The 15,902-nt window shown below is 42.7% G+C and overlaps 1 protein-coding gene and 1 long non-coding RNA gene across 4 annotated transcripts in view; one reads left to right on the top strand and one right to left on the bottom strand.

Annotated features, from left to right (window-relative positions):
* LOC123748468 (multiple PDZ domain protein) overlaps window positions 1-15,902 on the bottom strand; it is a 1,300,933-nt gene that overhangs the window by 520,335 nt on the left and 764,696 nt on the right.
* Window positions 1-15,902, top strand: part of LOC123772665 (uncharacterized) — a 103,500-nt gene that overhangs the window by 84,676 nt on the left and 2,922 nt on the right. The window contains exons 3-4 of one of the 3 annotated variants that reach the window (XR_011222557.1): window positions 2,480-2,578; window positions 14,609-14,786. This is a non-coding gene — a long non-coding RNA (uncharacterized lncRNA). Of the gene's footprint in view, window positions 1-2,479; window positions 2,616-14,608; window positions 14,787-15,902 lie in introns of all 3 variants that reach the window. The other 2 variants (XR_011222558.1, XR_011222559.1) reach the window with 2 other exon arrangements.

Raw genomic sequence — 15,902 nt, 5'->3', positions numbered from 1 at the left:
GATACACCCCACTTCTTCCCTCTCTGTTCACATTTATTTTATATCATTCCAATTCTGCTTATTCACCTTCACGAGTTTCGCTACTTCCTCCCCCCCAATCTCCCTCGCACCCCATTCTCTCTCTTTCCCTCTCTAGACCCCACGTCTGCTCTCCCCCCTCTCTAACAAGTCAGTTGTCACCCCCAACAATCCCCCCAAGGCAAGAGGCAACACATCCTTAATAAACAAATAATTATAAACAAAAACGAATCAACACACTCTTGCCACATCAAGTTCTCAACATAATTTCGACAACGTCCCGCAATCTCTTCCTTCACCTCAACTTTAAATTATAGTATCCACAAGTGTGCCCCACAGAGAGAGAGAGAGAGAGAGAGAGAGAGAGAGAGAGAGAGAGAGAGAGAGAGAGAGAGAGAGAGAGAGAGAGAGAGAGAGAGAGAATGAGAATATTCGATTACTGGCAATATTATTTTGATGCCCTGGACTCCAACAAAGTACACCATGAACCACTCAAGAGGTGCCCAGTACCCTGGCTGACGTATCAGCAGTCCATGCGTTTACCATTAAAGGTGAGCAACTCCCATGGTGGGAAAGTAACGGGTCATCACTTGCGTCCCGTCTCCCATGGTACCTCAAGACGGGACACTGGGAGATGCCCACCACCCACGCAGGGAACAACAGGTAGCATGTTTGAGAAACGAAAAAAATGATGAAATAATGCGTAACTTTTTCGAGTTTCTGTAGAAGTGACGAACGGAAATCAGAGAGCATGTGATATATTAAATCCCGTTCTCCTAAGGTTTCCCAATGTCAAGAAAACGGTCATTTTACAGTGTCCTCTCTCTAACCTACCAGAGGACACACGACAGAAAACGGGACAGTACGTCACTTTCGCCAGCCGCTTCCATTATCTAGTACGACAATTTTGGGCCTTATGTAACGCATACGTTCGAAATGCGACGTTCATTGTACGAGGACAGGTATGAACTATCATCATCCTAGGCTATCTTCATCGTAGCCTATCACCATCCTAGGTTACCTTCATAGGTAACCTAGGATGGTGGATGGTAACCTAGGATGGTAACCTTCATTACCTATCACCATCCTAGGTTACCTTCATCATAGCCTATCACCATTCTAGGTTACCTTCATCGTAGCCTATCACCATCCTAGGCTACCTTCATCGTAGCCTATCACCATCCTAGGTTACCTTCATCGTAGCCTATCACCATCCTAGGCTATCTTCATCGTAGCCTATCACCATCCTAGGTTACCTTCATCGTAGCCTATCACTATCCTAGGCTACCTTCATCGTAGCCTATCACCATCCTAGGCTACCTTCATCGTAGCCTATCACCATCCTAGGCTATCTTCATCGTAGCCTATCACCATCCTAGGCTACCTTCATCGTAGCCTATCACCATCCTAGGTTACCTTCATCGTAGCCTATCACCATCCTAGGCTACCTTCATCGTAGCCTATCACCATCCTAGGTTACCTTCATCGTAGCCTATCACCATCCTAGGTTACCTTCATCGTAGCCTATCACTATCCTAGGCTACCTTCATCGTAGCCTATCACCATCCTAGGCTACCTTCATCGTAGCCTATCACCATCCTAGGCTATCTTCATCGTAGCCTATCACCATCCTAGGCTACCTTCATCGTAGCCTATCACCATCCTAGGCTACCTTCATCGTAGCCTATCACCATCCTAGGCTATCTTCATCGTAGCCTATCACCATCCTAGGCTACCTTCATCGTAGCCTATCACCATCCTAGGCTACCTTCATCGTAGCCTATCACCATCCTAGGCTACCTTCATCGTAGCCTATCACCATCCTAGGCTACCTTCATCGTAGCCTATCACCATCCTAGGCTACCTTCATCGTAGCCTATCACCATCCTAGGTTACCTTCATCGAATTATATATTTCACCTGCTTAGTTTAGTATTAATCTATACCAATATTTATATCAATTATAATTAAAATGATTATTTTTCTTATAATAACTTTTAATACCTTGAGTTTACCTGGATTGAGTTCATAAAATTAATTTTACTCCCCAAGCCTATTATATTTTGTATTTTCTCTCGTATCTCTCTTTCCAGTATGTTATCCTACTGTACAAATTTGGGACCTTCGATATGTGTATATTATTTGATATCTCGTCTCCTTTCCAGAGAGTACATTTGGAGAGCTTTGAGACGATCCCAATAATTTAGGTGCTTTATCGCGTCTAATGTGTGCTGTATATGCTCTCTGTGTTCCCTCTATTTCAGAAATTATTATTTACATTAATCAAATACTAAATTGTTTTACAATTATTGCTGAAATTATTTGTAATCGTAACACATTTTTAATTGTTATAAATATTATTTCCACCATATTTATTGTTTAGTTCCCCCTTGTAAACAATGACAGCCTATGCCTTTCTCCCAGTATAGACAAGTCCCATTAAAACATTCACTCGTTTCTAGGACGAACGTGAGGAAGAGACCCACCACCACACAACGCAACGGTCAAAGGTCACGATGGCAGTAGGGAAGGCCAAGAGGGGTTGACCTGTATGAAATTGGGTAAGGGTCAAGAGGTCTAACCTGAGTTACTAAAAATGTATTTGACTTCTTAACGAATAAGTTGATATGGTTATATTGGTTTATATTCTCTCTCTCTCTCTCTCTCTCTCTCTCTCTCTCTCTCACTAGCAAACACTTCAGACCTAAATCATCCCAAGGTCCAGTAGGAATTTATTTGAAGGTAAAAGTTTTATATTATATATATATATATTATATATATATATATATATATATATATATATATATATATATATATATATATATATATATATATATATATATATAATGTTGTACCTAGTAGCCAGAACGTCGTACTTGGCCTACTATGCAAGGCCCGATTTGCTTAATAAGCCAAGTTTTCCTAAATTTATATATTTTTCCAATTTTTTTCTTATGAAATGATAAATCTGCCCATTTCATTATGTATCAATTATTTTTTTTTAAATTTGAGTTAAAACTAACGTAGATATATGACCGAACCTAACCAACCCTACCTAACCTAAACTAACACAATTAAGTCAATAATTTATGTTTTTAATATAATATAATAATAATAATTTAAATAAACTAATTGGAAACAATTTATTGCAAGAACATCATTCGGCCTATTAGGCAAATCGGGCCTTGCATAGTAGGCCGAGAAGTGTGTTCTGGCTACTAGGTACGACATTATATATATATATATATATATATATATATATATATATTATATATATATATATATATATATGTCGTACCTAGTAGCCAGAACTCACTTCTCAGCCTACTATGCAAGGCCCGATTTGCCTAATAAGCCTAGTTTTCATGAATTAATGTTTTTTCGACAACCTAACCTACCTAACCTAACGTTTTCGGCTACCTAACCTAACCTAACCTATAAAGATAGGTTAGGTTAGGTTAGGTTAGGTAGGGTTGGTTAGGTTCGGTCATATATCTACGTTAATTTTAACTCCAATAAAAAAAATTGACTTCATACATAATGAAATGGGTAGGTTTATCATTTCATAAGAAAAAAATTAGAGAAAATATATTAATTCAATAAAACTTGGCTTATTAGGCAAATCGGGCCTCGCATAGTAGGCTGAGAAGTGAGTTCTGGCTACTAGGTACGACATATATATATATATATATATATATATATATATATATATATATATATATATATATATATATATATATATATATATATATATACATATATATTTTATAAACTGGCCATTTTTCCAATGCGCTACACTGGTCAATCCACCCTTCAAGAAAAATCAAAGTCCACGTAATTAAAGACTTTTTTCATGTAGCTCGCGCGCGCGCACGTGTGTATTTCACCTAGTTGTGCTTGCGGGGGTTGAGCTCTGCTCTTTCGGCCCGCCTCTGAACTGTCAATCAACTGGTATTAACTAACGTTTATTCATTTTTTCCACACACACACACACACACACACACACACACACACACTAAAAGAAGGTGCAGAGGCACTAAGTGTGCCACACTCTATGGTGTATAACAGGTCACTGGAAACAGGAGACCTACCGGAAAGTTAGAAGACAGCTAATGCAGTCCCAATATACAAAAAGGGTGACAGGCAAGAGGTACTGAACTACAGGCCAGTTTCCCTAACTTGCATACCATACAAGGTGATGGAGAAGATCATGAGGAAAAGGCTCGTAGAGCATCTGGAGGGAAATAGCTTTGTAACACAACACCAACATGGGTCCAGAGATGGTAAATCGTGCCCCACAGGTTTAATAGAATTCTATGACCAAGCAACAAAAATTAGACAAGAAAGAGAAGGGTGGGCAGACTGCATTTTTTTGGACTGTCAGAAAGCCTTTGACACAGTACCCCATAAAAGGTTGTTACAAAAGTTGGAGCAGCAGGCAGGAGTAAAAGGTAAGGTGCTCCAGTGGATAAGGGAGTATCTAAGCAACAGGAAACAGCGAGTAACTGTGAGAGGGGAGACATCAGAGTGGCGAGATGTCACGAGCGGGGTCCCACAGGGCTCTGTACTTGGACCCATTCTGTTTCTAATATATGTAAATGATCTTCCAGAGGGTATGGACTCATTCCTCTCGATGTTTGCTGATGATGCAAAAATTATGAGAAGAATCAAGACAGATGAAGACCGACAGAGACTACAGGATGACTTGGACAAACTGGAGGAATAGTCTAGAAAATGGCTGCTGAAGTTCAACTCGGGAAAGTGTAAAGTAATGAAATTAGGTGAAGGGAGCAGAAGGCTGAACACAAGGTACCATCTGGGAGGTGAAATCTTGCAAGAGTCAAATAGAGAGAAAGATCTGGGGGTTGGTATCACACCGAACCTGTTCCCCAAAGGCCCACATCAAAAGGATATCATCAAGGGCATATGCTAGGTTGGCCAACATAAGAACTGCCATTAGAAACTTATGTAAGGAATCGTTCAGGGCCCTGTATACCACTTATGTCAGACCAATCCTGAAATGTGCAGCTCCTGCCTGGAGTCCATATCTAGTTAAACACATGACAAAGTTAGAGAAAATTCAGCGGTATGCCACCAGGCTCGTCCCGGACCTGAGAGGTATGAGCTACGAGGAAAGGCTAAAGGAGCTGAACCTCACGTCCCTGGAAAACAGAAGAGTAAGGGGAGACATGATAACAACCTACAAAATTCTCATGGGAATTGACAGGGTGGCCAAAGACAAACTCTTCAGCACGGGTGGGACACGAACAAGGGGACACAGGTGGAAACTGAGTACCCAAATGAGCCACAGAGACATTAGAAAGAATTTGTTCAGTGTCAGAGTAGTTAGTAAATGGAATGCACTAGGAAGTGATGTAGTGGAGGCTGACTCCATACACAGTTTCAAATGTAGATATGATGGAGCCCAGTAGGCTCAGGAACCTGTACACCTGTTGATTGACAGTTGAGAGGCGGGACCAAAGAGACAAAGCTCAACCCCCGCAAGCACAACTAGGTGAGTACACACACAGGAAGCAGCCCGCAAAAGCTGTTTAACTCCCAGGTACCAATATACGGCTAGGTGTGTGTGTGTGTGTGTGTGTGTGTGTGTGTGTGTGTGTGTGTGTGTGTGTGTGTGTGTGTGTGTGTGTGTAATTACCTAAGTGTAGTTACAGGATGAGAGCTACGCTCAAGGTGTCCCGTCTTCCCAGCACTCTTTGTCATATAACGCTTTGACACCACTGACGGTTTTGGCCTCCACCACCTTCTCACTTAGCTTGTTCCAACCGTCTACCATTCTGTTTGCAAAAGAAACTTTCTAATATTGTTTTCTCACCTTTGTTTCCTTAGCCTGAATCTGTGTCCTCTTGTTCGTAAAGTTTTATTTCCGGAATTCCTCTTTTTGAATTTGGTCGATTCCTGTTAGTATTTCGTAAGTGGTGATCATATCACCTCTCTTTCTTGTGTCTTCTAGTTTTGGCATGTTTAACGCCTCTAGTCTCTCCTCGTAACTCTTGTTTTTTTCAGTTCCGGAAGCCATTTTGTAGCAAGCGTTTGCATTTTTTCCAGATTATTTATGTGCTTCACAAAAAGTCTCACAGAAGACTTCACAAAAGACTCCCAAACTGTTCATGACACAAGTCATAAACAATCAACAATTTTAGTATTTCACCATCCATATAATTAAAGCAAGTACAATATGAAGTTGGAAAGCGACGCATACGCTCCTCTCACAATGTTCTTTATGTGTTCCTCTGGCGACAGTTTACTATCCAAAACCATCCCCAGGTCTCGTTCTTTATTAGAGCTCTGTAATTCCATTCCACACAATTTGTAAGTTGTGTGTGGTCTATTTTCTCCAAATCCACATTCCATAACATAGCATTTATTCACATTGAATTCCATTTGCCACTTGACGCGCCAAGCACTTTATTTATCTAAATCAATTTGAAGGGCATTGCAATCGTCGTCGTCTCATATCTTCCCCAGTATCTAAGCATCAGCTGAAAACATTTTCATATTCTGTATTCCTTCTGGTAGATGGTTTATGTAGACGATGAACATTACTGGTGCAAGAACTGATCCCTGAGGTACCCCGCTAGTGACACTCCTCCAGTCAGATACATTGTCTCTGATTACTGCTCTCATCTGTTTGTCAGTTTCTCATCTATGTCAGAAGTCTCCCTGTCACCCCTCCAGCATGTTCTAGTTTCTAGAACAACCTCTTGTGTGGGACTATCAAAAGCCTTTTTTAGGTCAAGATAGACAGTCAACCCAATCACCTCTTTCCTGTAGTATCTCTGTGGTTCTATAATAAAAACTAAATATATTTGTTACACAGGATCTTCTTGTTCAAAGATCAATTACATCTTCGAAGATCACTGTATAAAAAAAATAGAGTGTCCGTTATTATGTCATTACTCTCTAGGTGTTCAAACCATTTGACTAACTATTTTTTCTAGTGTTTTGACTTCCATACTTATTACTGATACGGATCTATAATTTGGAGGTTCCTCTTGACTACCATTTTCATACGTGGTACTATGTTTGCCTGTTTCCATATATCTGCTAAGATTCCTGTGCACAAGAATGTCTGGAATATTAATTGAGTGGAATGCTCAGCTCAGTTGCACATTCTCGCAGCACCCAAGGTGAAACTCCATCAGGTCCAACCACTTTATTCTTCCTAGCCCCTTGATTAGTTTTTCCACTTCATTTTGAGATACTTGTATGAATTCTATGGTATGTGTGTGTATCCTCACCAAGTTGTGCTTGCTTGGTCGAGCATCTGCCATTCAGTCGTTCAGTGCAGAGCCTCATTTCCCAGAAGCAAAGCAGGAAATTATTTAAAACAACCAATTGAGAAAACATCCATGTGACTAATGCCTCCAGGTGTGTCGCTGACCTGACTTGAGGAAATGTGGCCCGAGGCCAGCTTTAAGTTCACCTAAGTTCACCGAGACAATAATATACTTCCCCAAAAAGGATAGGATAGGATGACCAAACTACACGTCAGAAGATTGAGAAACGACGACGTTTCGGTCCGTCCTGGACCATTAGCAAGTCGTATGCGATAGCATAGGATGGGACAGGATGGGATAGGATAGGATGGGTTAGGTTAATTCTACTCTTCTAGCGAGATCACGACGTACCTCTCCACCACCTCAGGTAAGGTGTTAAGGGACACAAAAAATAAGAAAATACAAGAATACATTACAAATAAAATACAGAATAATGTAAATAGAAGATATGAAAAATAATGCAATGCAAGGTCCCGAAGACTAATACATCATTAACTGCCATTGTGCTGAGTAAGCTGGCAACTGATGCTTGGTAAGCTGGCAACTGGCAGTAAGCTGGCAACTGGCAGTAAGCTGACAACTGGCAGTAAGCTGGCAACTGGCAGTAAGCTGGCAACTGGCAGTAAGCTGGCAACTGGCAGTAAGCTGGCAACTGGCAGTAAGCTGGCAACTGGCAGTAAACTGACAACTGGCAGTAAGCTGGCAACTGGCAGTAAACTGACAACTGATGCTTGGTAAGCTGGCAACTGGCAGTAAACTGGCAACTGGCAGTAAGCTGGCAACTGGCAGTAAGCTGGCAACTGGCAGTAAGCTGGCAACTGGCAGTAAGCTGGCAACTGGCAGTAAGCTGGCAACTGGCAGTAAGCTTTCAACTGGCAGTAAGCTGGCAACTGGCAGTAAGCTGGCAACTGGCAGTAAGCTGGCAACTGGCAGTAAGCTGACAACTGATGCTTGGTAAGCTGGCAACTGGCAGTAAACTGACAACTGGCAGTAAGCTGACAACTGATGCTTGGTAAGCTGGCAACTGGCAGTAAGCTGGCAACTGGCAGTAAGCTGACAACTGATGCTTGGTAAGCTGGCAACTGGCATTAAGCTGACAACTGGCAGTAAGCTGACAACTGATGCTTGGTAAGCTGACAACTGGCAGTAAGCTGACAACTGGCAGTAAGCTGACAACTGGCAGTAAGCTGACAACTGGCAGTAAGCTGGCAACTGGCAGTAAGCTGACAACTGGCAGTAAGCTGACAACTGGCTGTAAGCTGGCAACTGGCAGTAAGCTGGCAACTGGCTGTAAGCTGGCAACTGGCAGTAAGCTGGCAACTGGCAGTAAACTGGCAACTGGCAGTAAACTGGCAACTGGCTGTAAGCTGGCAACTGGCAGTAAGCTGGCAACTGGCAGTAAGCTGACAACTGGCAGTAAGCTGACAACTGGCAGTAAGCTGGCAACTGGCTGTAAGCTGGTAACTGGCAGTAAGCTGGCAACTGGCAACTGGCAGTAAACTGGCAACTGGCTGTAAGCTGGCAACTGGCAGTAAGCTGGCAACTGGCAGTAAGCTGGCAACTGGCTGTAAGCTGGCAACTGGCAGTAAGCTGGCAACTGGCAGTAAACTGGCAACTGGCAGTAAGCTGGCAACTGGCTGTAAACTGGCAGTAAACTGGCAACTGGCTGTAAGCTGGCAACTGGCAGTAAGCTGGCAACTGGCAGTAAGCTGGCAACTGGCAGTAAACTGGCAACTGGCAGTAAGCTGGCAACTGGCTGTAAGCTGGCAACTGGCAGTAAGCTGGCAACTGGCTGTAAGCTGGCAACTGGCAGTAAGCTGACAACTGGCAGTAAGCTGGCAACTGGCAGTAAGCTGACAACTGGCAGTAAACTGGCAACTGGCAGTAAGCTGGCAACTGGCAGTAAGCTGGCAACAGGCAGTAAGCTGACAACTGGCAGTAAGCTGACAACTGGCAGTAAACTTGCAACTGGCAGTAAGCTGGCAACTGGCAGTAAGCTGACAACTAGCTGTAAGCTGGCAACTGATGCTTGATAAGCTGGCAACACAGTAAATACACACACAGTACTTTCCAGATGACGACTAAGAGAATGTGAACACACAGGAGGAGGTTGAAAGCATAACAGAGAAAAAATCAAGAAAAACTTATGCAGACGGAGATGAACTGGTACTGGATACGGTGGCGGCATTCATCATGCACATGTTAGCTGGACACACACACATGAAATCCTGCAACAGTCGACGAACACGCACCATAAAGCTGCCTTGGAAAGATAATCCATTTAAACGAGAGGAAGGGGATGGATATGCTCCCACCTGAAGCAAGGAGGAGGATGGGGACATGTGAAGGGGGGTGGAAAGGGAGGGGGGGCTGGGGGGATGAAGGGGGGGTAGGGGGGTAGGGGGGAAAATGGGTGGAGGAGAGATGTGGGAAAATGCGGAGATAGATTGGGGAGGGAGTGGAGAACGTGGAATGGGTGGAGAAGAGACGATGGGAGATAGAAAGATGAGGTAATTGGGGTGAAGAGAAGGGAAAAGGGAAGGAGAGACAATGGGGGATGGAAAGATGGAACTAAATAGAGTAGAGTGATGGAGAAGGGGTGTGGGAGATGATGTAGAGATAGGGTAATGGGGGGTGAAGAGAGGGGGGGGGAGACGATGGTAGATGGAGAGAGCGCGGTAAATGGACAGATGAGGGTGAATGGAGTAGAGGCCGAGACACGGGGTAAGAGATGATGAAAAGATAGTAAATAGGTTGGAGAAGGGGAGAGGGGTAGAAGGAGAGAGGAGGAAGGGAAAGGAACAGAGAAAGGTTACAGAGGATACGAGAGAGAGGAAATAAAATAATATTTCAGGGTAGGGCAGAGGTGGGATGAAATTAGCACCAACCTAATGCATGAACACCATGGAAATGGAGGAATAGGAAGAAATGGGAAGGGCCAAACAGGAGGAGAAAAACAACGAGAAAGAGGGAATATAGAAAATGGGAAGACAGAGGACGCAGAAGGAAGAATGATATTGAAATAAAAAAAAAATGTTACAAGGGAGGATTGATAATCGATGTGAGACTCAGAGGACAGACGATGACTTCTAGACCGGAAGAGAAGTGGAGGATAGGGGGTGGAGAAGGATAGGGGAAGAGGTGTGTGTGCGAGGAATAAATGGAGGGAGAAAAAGGGGGCTGTGAGAGATGGGGAAAAGCAAGGAGGAAGTTGCCACACATGACGGCACAAATAAGACAAGCCTCCACGCTCTGGTGCAAGGCCACACGCCCCCGCCCACACCTGGGAACTATATACTGTCTAGGCGTCTACACCCATGCCCTAGCCCAGGACTGCTGGGTGTACACTGCCTCCCATGTCTACGGAGAGGCCCCCTACACGCACGCGTGCTCACTCACACACACACACACACACACACACACACACACACACACAGAGGAAGATAGATGAGGCTACAAGATGACCTAGACAAACTGAAGCAATAGTGCAACAAATGGCTACTGAAGGAATGGTGCAACAAATGGCTACTAAAGTTCAACACAAGTAAATGTAAGGTAATGAAACTAGGAGGAGGAAATAGAAGGCCAGACACTGGATATCGAATGGAAGATGAAGTCCTTCACGAAACGGACAAAGAGAAAGATCTAGGAGTTCGTATTACACCAAACCTGTCTCCTGAAGCCCACATCAAAAGAATAACATCAGCGACCTATGCGAGGCAGGCTAACATCAGAACTGCTTTCAGAAACCTATGTAAGGAACTCTTCAGAACCTTGTACACCACATATGTAAGACCAATCCTGGAGTATGCGGCCCCAGCATGGAGCCCATACCTTGTCAAGCACAAGACGAAGCTGGAAAAAGTTCAGAGGTATGCCACTAGGCAAGTCCCAGAACTAAGAGACACGAGTTATGAGGAACGGCTGCATGAACTGCACCTCATGTCGTTAGAAGACTGAAGAGCTCGGGGAGACATGGTCACCACATACAAAATTCTCAAGGGAATAGACAGGGTAGACAAGACTGGATTATTTAACACGGGTGATACACGGGTGGGTCACAGGTGGAAGATGAGTACCTAAATGAGCCACAGAGATATTAGAAAGAACTTTTTCAGTGTCAGAGTAGTTAGGTTATCTTGAGATGATTTCGGGGCTTTAGTGTCCCTGCGGCCCGGTCCTCGACCAGGCCTCCACCCCCAGGAAGCAGCCCGTGACAGCTGACTAACACCCAGGTACCTATTTTACTGCTAGGTAACAGAGGCATAGGGTGAAAGAAACTCTGTCCAATGTTTCTCGCCGGCGCCTGGGATCGAACCCAGGACCACAGGATCACAAGTCCAGCGTGCTGTCCACTCGGCCGACCGGCTCCCTTAGTAAATGTAAAAGTAAATGTAAAGTTAGTAAATGGAATGCACTAGGAAGTGATGTGGTGGAGGCTGACTCCATACACAGTTTCAAATGTAGATATGATTGAGCCCAGTAGGCTCAGGAATCTGTACATCAGTTGATCGACAGTTGAAAGGCGGGACCAAAGAGCCAAAGCTCAACCTCCGCAAGCACAACTAGGCGAGTACAGTTGAGCCTGATAGCTGAGTAGACAGCGCTCTGGACTTGTAATCCTAGGGCCCAGGTTTGATCCCGGTGATGGCAGAAACAAAATGGGCAGTTTCTTTCACCATGATGACCCTGTTACCTAGCAGTATATAGGTACTGTACCTGGGAGTTAGACAGCTGCTATGAGCTGCTTCCAGGGTGGTGGGGTGGGTGAGTGTGTACTCGCCTATTTGTGCTTGCAGGAGGTTGAGCTCTGGCTCTTTGGTCCCGCCTTTCAACCGTCGATCAACTGATGTACAGATTCCCGAGCCTACTGGGCTCTGTCATATCTACACTTGAAACTGTGTATGGAGTCAGCCTCCACCACATCACTTCCTAATGCATTCCATTTGTCAACCACTCTGACACTAAAAAAAGTTCTTTCTAATATCTCTGTAGTTCAATTAAATGTATGTATGTATGTATATATGTGTACATGTATATGTATGTATTCACCTAGTTGTGCTTGCAGGGGTTGAGCTCTGCTCTTTTGGCCCGCCTCTCAACTGTCAATCAACTGTTTCTACTACTACTACTATTTTTTTTCCAACACACACACACCAGGAAGCAGCTCATGACAGCTGACTAACTCCCAGGTACCTATTTACTGCTAGGTAACAGGGGCATAGGGTGAAAGAAACTCTGCCCATCGTTTCTCGCCGGCGCCTGGGATCGAACCCGGGATCACGTGTCCAGCGTGCTGTCCGCTCGGCTGGCTGGCTCCCTACAAGCCGGGGGCGTACTGATTTTTTTACACACACATACACACAAAAGTATGTGTGTGTGTGTGTGTGTGTGTGTGTGTGTGTGTGTGTGTGTGTGTGTGTGTGTGTGTGTGTGTGTGTGTGTGTGTGTGTGTAAAAAATCAGTTGACACAGTTGAGAGGCAGGCCAAAAGAGCCAGAGCTCAACCCCCACAAGCACAACCAGGTGAATACAACTAAGTGAATACACACACACACACACACACACAAGGATGGGGGGGCCTCACATCTGAGTGGATAGCGCTCTGGGGTCGCAGACCTAAGGGCCCGGGCTCGATCCCAGGATGGGGCACAAACAAATGGGCAGAGTTTCTTTCACCTTGATGCCCCTGTTCACCTAGCAGTAAATAGGTACCTGGGGAGGTTAGACAAATATTTTGGGAAGAGTTGGACAACTGTTGTGTAGTTGCATCCTGGGAAAGGTCAGTAGTTCAATCTTGGGGGACCTCAATACAAGACTGGTCTTGTATACAGTATACAATACTGTATATTGTTTATACAGCTCGTCCTCCTGTTTTGGAGGTACTTATAGTAACGATGAGGACCACAGTATATATACAACCCGTTCTCGCACTTGCTTACAGTCAATATTGACTTATTAGATAAGTGCATATGTGACATACTAATTGATTGTGAATATTTTAATTTACCTTGAAAAGCTTCATAGAAAACACCGACCTCACCTAACCTTCTTAGTATGTTAAGATAAGCATTTTATTGCTTCTTATTTACAATTATTACTTAACCTATCAATGGTATAGGTTAAGTAATAATTGTAATTAAGAAGCAATAAGATGCTTATCTTAACATACAAAGAAGGTTAGGTGAGGTTGGTGTTTTCTACGAAGCTTTTCAAGGTAAACTAAAATATTTACAATCAATTAGTATGTCACATATACACTTATCTAATAAGCCAATATTGACTATAAGCAAGTGCGAGAACGGGTTGATATATACCGACGTACAACAAAACTAGATTGTAGAAATCTTGACTATTGAGTTAGACAAACAAGAAAACTATTTTTTACTTGTCGTGCTTTGACAAACTAAACTACCCTAACCTAACCATCTTAGGCCTAATACACGATATCTGAGGCCTAATATAGTACATGTGCGCGCTATACTAGGCCTAGGAATATTTAAGTTTGTGTTTTTGCTCCATTTTAAAAGAATTCCTTACTAGTCGGTATACAAATATCTAAAAGCTAAGAACATATGAATTCCTGACTATTGATGGTCGTCACAATAAGTGCAGTACTATCTATACAGGAGGATAGGTTGGTGTATACAGTATATACATAGACGTCATGTTCCCGACAAAACTATCATCATCATCATATAGATTTTACTTTGATTCGTTCCTGAAGATTGAGGAAATTGCAAGTGAAATCCTGCAATTTCTTGGATGGCCAAACAATATTCCGGAAGGTTAAGACTATAAACTTGAGGAAAATTTAACTTGATTTAAGTGTTCAAAAGCCTGATTGACCAGATGACCAACCAGGAGGCCTGGTCAGAAACTGAGCTGTGAAGATGTTATTCCCCGGAACCACAACAAAGTAGCCACACGGTAGATAGGAACACAATAGTAGTACTGTAGTAGTAAAGATTTTGTTTGAGTTTGATTACGTTACTAATAAGCCGTTTTTTGATTAAGTTAATTTTACAGATTAATTTCATTGCAAAGCTTCATTGTAATTTCTTTCATAGCATAAATATAAATTATAGTAAACTACTGTGTAAGAATCCTTGTTTTATATTGTACTGCTGTACTGTAGTGTACTTGCATTCCACCTGGTCCCAATGCCAGGCATATCTAACAATGCAACCAATATTACCAGTACAGGTATTCTTAAAAATCAAAATGCCCTTTCCTATCTATTCACATACTGTACATTACAAATTAAAAGTTTGATTTATCAAACTTTCAGAACCCGGGATGTGGCATCTTGGGGAGAGGAAAACATTAATAGTGAACTTTCTATAAAGTTAAGAGACAGGATGTATAAGTTTGCCTCAAGCTAATGACCGACCTGGCTGGAGTCGTTTGTGGTTGACCAAGCGAGAAATGATGGCAGGATTTAGAGGCTGAGTGACCTCCTCTGAATGGTAAGGGAGGGAACTAAATACCCAACTATCAAAACAAAAACTCAACTTTCAGACTTAAAACAGAATTTTCACAATATCACACACATTTGCAGGGAAAATATTTTAAATTACGATGTGTAGTGTTTACCTATTAGTGACACTGGGCAATAACATGGATTTCTAAAGCACTTTATGTTTGTTTTCTGTCATATTTGTTTTTAAATTTATGACATCTTCATTCACTGCATTCCACTTGTTGCATATCTGTAGAGTACATGTACCATGCTTCCTTATGTTGTTATGAATCACTGGGGCTTCCAACTTCCACCAATGTGCTTATGTCCTGTTTCCTCTTATTTTAAATAGGTTTTCTTATCAACAATGTCTTATTTCCCTATGTATTTTGTGTGCTGCAATCATCTCTCATATGGTCCATCTCTCCTCTGACCTATTAGGTTGAGTACTCTTTACCTATCCTCGTAACTCAGATGTCTTAATTCAAGTACACTCCTGTACAGTATTAACCTTCTTGCAGACGTCTGTACCTTTCAAGTTTCTCTTATGCTTCACATTGTTCAGAATCTATTCTGTGCTGTGCATTGCAAAACTATACTGGTCTAACATATGCTGGATAAGATAAAGTATCATAAGTGGTTATTGTATGGATACCAAAATACCGTTATCATGTTTGCTAGCTTCCCCATGTGCTGAAGATATCATCCAGTTTATTTGTGCCTCTATTGTTAGTGTTGGAAGTATGTCCACTTCCAAGCCTTTTTCTCTGGGTCTTATAGTTGCCCTTCCCTTATGGTAAGGATTCCTTCTGGTCTTCTTACACTGTTTCTCATATTCATTACCTTACACTTGATTGAGTTGAACCCTCACAGCCACAAGTCTGTCTACTGCTGGAGTTTGTCAAGGTCTTCAGGCAGCACACTATAGTCCTCAATTTTTTATTCACCTCATTAATTTTGTGTTATCTGTAAACATGGTTATGTTCAAATGTACACACTTAAGTAGGTTATTTATTCAGATTAAGAATGGTGACAGGGTTAGGGCTAATTCTTGGGGGACCCTGCTATTCACTTCCATTCAGCTGGATTTCTCCTGTTTCCTGTCAGGTACCCCCCTTGCAAA

This window comes from Procambarus clarkii, chromosome 50 (genome assembly GCF_040958095.1).
Source record: "Procambarus clarkii isolate CNS0578487 chromosome 50, FALCON_Pclarkii_2.0, whole genome shotgun sequence".
Lineage (NCBI taxonomy): Eukaryota > Metazoa > Arthropoda > Malacostraca > Decapoda > Cambaridae > Procambarus > Procambarus clarkii.
This window is presented reverse-complemented; position numbering and strand designations above follow the sequence as displayed.